The sequence below is a fragment of the Moschus berezovskii genome, chromosome 11, assembly GCF_049115385.1.
Source record: "Moschus berezovskii isolate FMDL1 chromosome 11, NW_MosBer_1.0, whole genome shotgun sequence".
In the NCBI taxonomy this organism is placed as follows: domain Eukaryota; kingdom Metazoa; phylum Chordata; class Mammalia; order Artiodactyla; family Moschidae; genus Moschus; species Moschus berezovskii.
The window spans coordinates 64,700,573-64,707,979 of record NC_142470.1 but is presented as its reverse complement, the minus strand read 5'-3'; positions in this window follow the sequence as shown (position 1 = coordinate 64,707,979).

The window sequence follows — 7,407 nt, the reverse complement described above, 5'->3', positions numbered from 1 at the left end:
CTCCCTGGCCTTCTTCATCTATGCTCGCTCAATAATATATTATTAATATATATTTTTAGCAAAAACTGTATGTTACAAGGTTAAGGGCTTCTTAGTGATTTTTTTTTTTTTCCAAACTACTCTCTGCCTTTGGGGTGTTAGGGAAGAATAAACCTGGTAACTGAGTATCTGGACAGAAATGACTTTCCAGAAAAATACTTCACCTACCCCGGGAAGCACACTGTCACCAGGCACTGTTACTGTCACACAGGACAGAAAGCAAAGAGTCCCTAATCCAAAGGGAGCTGCAGGAGCTTGGGCAGTGGTGTGCCTGTGGAGAGGAAACCACATCATGGCTGTAATGACCAAATTCAGGATGTGTGTGTGTTCTTCCCAGGAAAGTAACTCTGAGCCCAAGGGAGAGAAATCTGTGATCATATCAAAGTCAATAACAAGCGCGTCCAAATCCTTTCACTCTTCCTAATAGCTACTTCATGGGGCTTTTCCCAACACCTTCATGACCATCTTCCCCACACCATTAAGCTCAGTTTCCAAGTTGTGTCCAGTTCTTGCAACCCCATGGACTGTAGCCCACCAGGCTCCTCTGCCCATAGGAATAATAGAATGGTTTCCATTTCCTTCTCCAGGCGATCTTCCTGACCCAGGGATCAAACCAGTGTCCCCTGCATTGGGAGGCAGATTCTTTACCACTGAGCCACCTGGGAAGCCCATTCTACACCATAACCATGTATAACACATAGCAATTGCTTACTTTCAGCATTTGCACATAAACTATCTTGTATGTCTAATCTGTTTTTTCCCAGATTTATTTCCCTAATAAACGTATAGGTCTTTTGAAGTCAAACACTAATGCCACATGCTTCTTCAGTATCCGTTCAAGGACCTGTTGTGTGCCAGGTTCAGAGCAAACATGCAGTTAATAATTATTACACTGGAATGTAAACAATGCATAGCTCTATATTTAACTTTCTCCCAAGGAAAGCAAAGATACCAAATATTATGGTGCAGTTTGCTTCTGTCCTCTGCACTGGGACCCCCTGTAATCAAGTGGATTGCCTGTCTCCACATGTGAACCTGGTGAGGGAAAGAAGAGCAAGATACTACTGAATCTAAGAAGCAATTTAAACTGTTGTATCATGAAGCAGAATATTCGGGAAGTTTGCTTTCGCATCATGTGTGAAACAAGAGGAAAGAACAATGGTTATGCTTCCAAAACACTGAACTCAGAGAGGCTAGCAAACCTCTTGAAGAGGTCAGGACTGGAAGTTCATGGGCACAGCTGTCACCTGCTACTTCTGATTCCACGACCCCACCCATATCTCTTTGTATCACGCCAAGGAAAGTGGTACTTCCTCAGACGGCAGAAGAGACAGGTTACAAAAAGAAAAAATCTGGATCTCGCTGATTCCTCTCACCCCCATACCTGGGCTCCTGCTTTGATAAAGAAAAGTCCACCCCAGAAATCCAATGTTCATAAAGGATAGGCGAGATGGTACAGGATCTAGATCTCTTAGTTGCTGCTGGTTTCACTGCGACTAAGAATGGACAAAGAAGAGGATACCAGTGATTCTGTGATGGGAGATCATGGCCAGAAGAAACAATCCTGGTGAGCAAAAAGGAAGGCTGGGCTCTGCTTCCTAGCTGTGTGGTCACTGGCAACCTGCAACCTGCTCAACCTACCAGCAGAAGTCTCAGCAGGACTCATTCAAAGAGTTTTAACAGAAAAGAACACGTGAAAGTACTTTTTAGAAAGATGTTGGGCAGGTAATGAGACCAACAAGGAACAGCAAAAGGCCTAGCATTAGCAGGACGTCTTTAGCATTCATAGGTCTGAATGGGGCCAAATGGAGCAAAGGGGTTGCTGGAAAGTGGCAGAAAGTGTAGGTGTGGAAAAGAGGTCACCCACAGTAATGTGGCCGTAGAGGAACACAGGCAGAGCCAAACACCACATGGGTAGCAATGAGTCCCAACCTCTGGCTCACGGTGCACCCCCATCTCATGTCAGGGCCAGAAGACAAGGGCAATTAGATGAGGGGTACTTTGAGGTCAGCTGACCAGAGCCAAGAGCCAGGAAAGCAACATGGGAAGGATCTGGAAGAGAAAATGGATGAAGAGTCCCCATCTTTGTGCCTCATTTTCTCCTTCGTCACACAGGAATAATTATGCAGCCCCACCTACCACACTCGTCCTCCTAAGGACTGCACATAAGTATAGCTGGGAATGCACGTCCTTAAAGTTTCCAACTCACCGCAGAGGCTGCATTGGTGAAGCACCCGCTCTGCTCTCAGTGGAACCCTCTCCCCATGCCCATGCCCAGGCCAGGGGAGGCATCTCCACTCCCAGCCAGAGCCAGAATGATGTGAACAGAGCAGCACAGGGCTCTGCAGGTGGCAGGGGGAGGGGGGAGCTGCACACGCAAGGCAATAATAGAGACTGGATTGTTTATGCTTGTGGGAAAGGGCGCATGAATATGGATAAAACCCTGTGCGCATTTTGCTAATTACCCAGCATCACTGTTAAAGGAGAAAAGAGTCCACTGCAGATTTTCAAGCCAATTCCACCAACGGAGCCCGCCCCCACCTATGTACACTCACACAAATCACCGCTGCCGCCATCACCACACCACCATTTTCTCTCTCATGCACATAGCTGACAATGCTCCCCTGAATACGAACCACAAGGACCCATTTGAGTCAAATCTGAATTGACAGAAGATTCCCATTCTGCATCACAACAGAGAGCTCAAGGAAGAAAGTCGCGGTCCTTGATTCTAGTTGGCAGGAGCTTTTCCTACAATATCCAGAGTCAAAGCAACCTTATAAGCTCCATAGGCAAAGACATGGGGTGAACCAAGGAGGGGAAGGCAGTGGAGAGACAAAGAATCACAATTAAATGGGAAGCGAAAATGCAAGAGAATAAAGCAAAAAAAAAAAAAAAAAAATCCCAGTCTTAAGCTCTCAGTGTCAGTTAAAGTCTCATTTCTTTACCGCTTAAAATGGCTAAACTTACTGGCCAGACATTTGGAGTTGAGTAGACCCAACTCTAGGGCTTCCCCAATGGCTCAGCAGGGAAAGAATCTTCCTGCAATACAGGAAATACAGGAGATTTCGATCCCTGGATTGGGAAGATCCCCTGGAGTAAGAAATAACTACCCACTTCAGTATTCTTGCCTGAAAAATCCCATGGACAGAGGAGCTGGGCAGGCTACAGTCCAACGGGTTGCAAAAACTCAGACACGACTGAGCAACTAAGCACAGCACACAGCACAGACCCAACTCTAGGGAAAGAAAAGATGGTGGATTCTGACCTGTGTTTCCAGGCAACTCCAGGGTTTTTCCCAGAGAGCCAGTGTCAGGAAGATGTCTGCTCACTCGTCCTTGAAAATCAGCAGGGATGTGCAGTTGGGAAAGGCCTGCTCAGGATGGACACTTGGAGGGAGAATCTCAAGCCAGCTGGCCTGGTCCCTGAAGTCCACCACCAAAAACTGCCAGAGGACATGCTCCTTTGAGCTCAAGATCAATTAAGCTAAAGAGCCAACCACAAGCACCGCTGTCGTGAGCTATTCAACTTCAGGGCAATAATAAAGGCATGGCCTTTCTGCTTCATCCCTTGCATGTATTCTCCTCTGCAAGAAAGTCAGCAGCAGAGGCACTAGAAAGACACTCGGGCTGTGAGTCTGGAGACCTAGATACTTATACTGGCTCGTCCCATGCAATCGTGTGACTGTGAGGGAGGCATTTAGCCCTCCTGAGCCTCAGTCTCACAGTTCTCTTCACTTAAAAAAAAAAAAAAACTGGCCTAAAAACTCGCATAGTTCGCAACTTCAAAAATTCTATGAATAACAACACCAGAAGGTAACATGGACTGAGCTCTTCCTTAATGCCAGGCACTACTGTGCATAATTTATAAGTGTTATTATCCTCATTTAATATATAAGAAAGCTGGGACCCAGGGTGGTTAAGTCATTTTCCCGAGTTGGTAAGTGGTCAGGTGGGGATTTGAACCCTATGAGAGTATATAGATGGTATAGCATTTCAATGGAAGCCATGGGCTGTTCGTCCATATGCTATTCTGCCTAGGCTAAAGACTTTCTAATCTAGTGCTTCTCCCACTACGCCAAACAGCTTCTTGTAAGTTTCCTGAAGGAATTCTGTCTCCAGATCAGTCTCAGAAAAACCAAGAAGGGGCAACATGACCTCAGATTTCCAAACAAGTTCTGATGATTGTTCCATCTTCAGTGGGCTGATATGGGCAAATGGAACTTCTGGTCTCTGGTTCAAGCACACAAATTCCACATAATAGATGCTCAGTAAACATGGCGTGCTGTGATTCATGGGGTCACGGAGAGTCGGACACGACTGAGCGACTGAACTGAACTGAACTGAAACATGGCACACATATTGTACACAACAGATGCTTGATAAAAGCTTAGCATGATGCCACACACACTAAGGGCTCTACAGAGTCCTGGCACTGAGATTAGGAAACATGGCAGAGACTATGAGTTGGAGTGTATGGGAAAATTACCTAAACAGCATCAAAAAATAAAATAGTTCAAGGAAGCCTACAAAGATATTCTCAACACCAGGAGCTTCAACCCAGAGGGTCCCTCTCCCATGTCAGCTCCACCACTACCCCTACCAGCAATACCCACCAAAATCCATAGTACCTCCATGTGCCTTAAGGAAAATGTATCTTCTAAAAGGTAAGTGTCCTTGAGCCTAGGCTTCCTGCCATATTTCTGCCTTGGACTTTGCATCTAACTTTTTAACGGGAGGAGGCAGGAGATGATTAGATTATAGGAATACAAATGGATTAATTTGGGGTGGATTAGATACATCACAAAACATAAGTTTGACTTGCATTAACATAAAAATGTCATAAAAATGTAGATGCTGAGGCAGAGCTTATTTGTGATGCTGCTAATGCATTGTTACTCCAGCAAAAGATGTACACAATATTTACGCCGTATCTGACCACATAAAACATGTCATATACATATGCAATTTTTCATTATGTAGACGGAAGAGAGCCAGAGGGCCCTTCAGAATTCCAATTCTTGAGCTCCTGATTTTCCCTTCTTTTTTTAAAATTTTTTTTCCCTTTTCAAGAAACAAATACAGTTTTAAACCATCATTACTGTATTTTGAACAGTTAATATTTCATATCGTGACATCTCTACTCAGAGGTAACAGGTTTAGTTGATTACTATTTGTTTATAGAGTCGGAGAAACCTACAATCACAGGGAACATGGAAGGATTGCAATTAGATCTATTGGCTGAGAGCTGCACCTTGCCGACCCACGGTTAAGTGGTTAGCGCTATCAGAGAGAAAATGCCTACTGACAGCTGGCACATCTGCACATAATAACACAGGCAGAACTGACATGGCCACTGAAGGCTGCTGCTCTGCTCTGTACCCAGAAGCTGAAAACAGATCATGCTTTTTAATAGTGCATCAACACGTTTCTTCTGAATTAGCATAATCATGTGAGTTCTGGGAGGAAACGGGCACATCTTGGCTAAGCTGCTGTGAATTCTTCAAATTATCCAAATAAAAAAGGATTTTTTCCCCCACAAACCTGAGTCTATACTCAGCTTCTAGTTTATTAAAAAGGGCAAGGACAGGAAGAGAGTGACTGAAGAAAAAGGGTTAATCTAAGTGCTTTTAATAAAACACCCAATATCCCATATGTGACAGCATGGACACACAGCACCTGAGGCAGGAGGGGCAAGGGCAGGGAGGGTGGGGAAATGTAGTTAGTATAAATACACAAACAGGATTTTATCGAAGTGGAAATGATGATGAGAAGTAAAGGTTCACTATGTGCCTATAGCTGCATAAAGAATCTACAGAAACCATCACCTCCACAGGCCAACACTTCTGTCTCCAGGCACCCAGCTCTTCTTTCTCCACCAATCACTTTAGAAATTCCCAAACAATCAGGATTGAGCAGCTCAACTGGGAACTCTATCAGACATAGAAAGTGAAAGTGTTAGCCACTCAGTCATGTCCAACTGTTTGCAACCCCACAGGCTTTAGCCAGCAAGGCTCCTCTGTCCATGGATTTCTCCAGGCAAGAATACAGGAGTGGTAGCCATTCCCTTCTCCAGGGGATCTTCTCAACCCAGAGATCAAACACGGGTCTCCTGCATTGCATGCAGATTCTTTACCATCTGAGCCACCAGAGAAGCCCAGGTGAGCTCTAAAGAGCAAGTCAGCAAATCCCAAGGCTGCCCTGGGACAGAAAGGGTGTCCAGGGTCCTGAGGCCTCTACTCCTAAACAGGGGCATACAGTTCCCAGAAATCATAGTTTCCCTTCCTGCCGCCAACTTCCGTGAGATTCAGGCCACACCAGCCTGCAGAGAAACTTTCTGAGAATTAGAAAAAAGGCACTCACTCTTGGCAGACTAGTTAGAACAAGGAAGCTCATTCAGTGGGAGAAAAGAAAAAAAAAAACAATAAGTAACCTAAAAAAACAAATGAAGAGTAAGAAGAAAATATTTAAAGAACATAAAAATTCTCTGTGTGTGACTGATTGAATAAATTTCAAAACATATACACAGTGAAGTACTATGCAACTATTAAGAAACAAGCAAGAGAAAAAGGGAGATCTATATGAACTGGTGTAAAATGATTTCCAACATATATTATTCAAGGAAAGAGAAAAATACAAAAGGCAATGTTCTGTATGCTATCTTTTATGTAAAACTGGGGAGGAAAATAAATCATACACAAATCTGTTTTTCTTTTTTTCCAAAAAGAAACACAGGGAAATCAAGTCAGAAAACAATGAAATTGGTTACCCATCTCTCCTAACTAAAAGAAATCAAGAAGTTCCTTGAAGAAATGGAAGATAACAAGGTTGAGAGAGAGAAAATACAACAAGATCCCAGAATATCCTCTTAATCAGAAAGTAAGGAAGTGCTTTTAAAAATGATGATGGCATGTTCGAAAAACATAGGAGCCACTTGAAGTGTAGAAGCAGCTCCCCACTGGCCAATATCTGATAATTTGAGAACCAAAATAAATAACAGATTATAAACCACCGGAAAGAAAGGATGAATCCATGAGTCAATATTGATTAGAAAAAGTTGAAGAAAATGAAGGAAACGAGGGCTTCTCCTTTCAATAGAATGCTGACCAATAAATGCAGAGGAAGTGGTAGATTGCAAAATTGCCATATCAAGTCATTGGTAAATAAGAATTGACAATGGATGTGAAATCTTGAGGTCAAAATTTGATGAGTTGCAAGACAGTTACATGCTCAGAGTGGGTCCCCAACAATGTTTATTAGTTACAAGGGTAAACAATGCAATGGAGAAACCAGACAATACCTTGATTAGATTTCAAAGCGTTAGTTTCTCAGCCATGTCTGACTCTTTGTGACCCTATGGACTATAGCC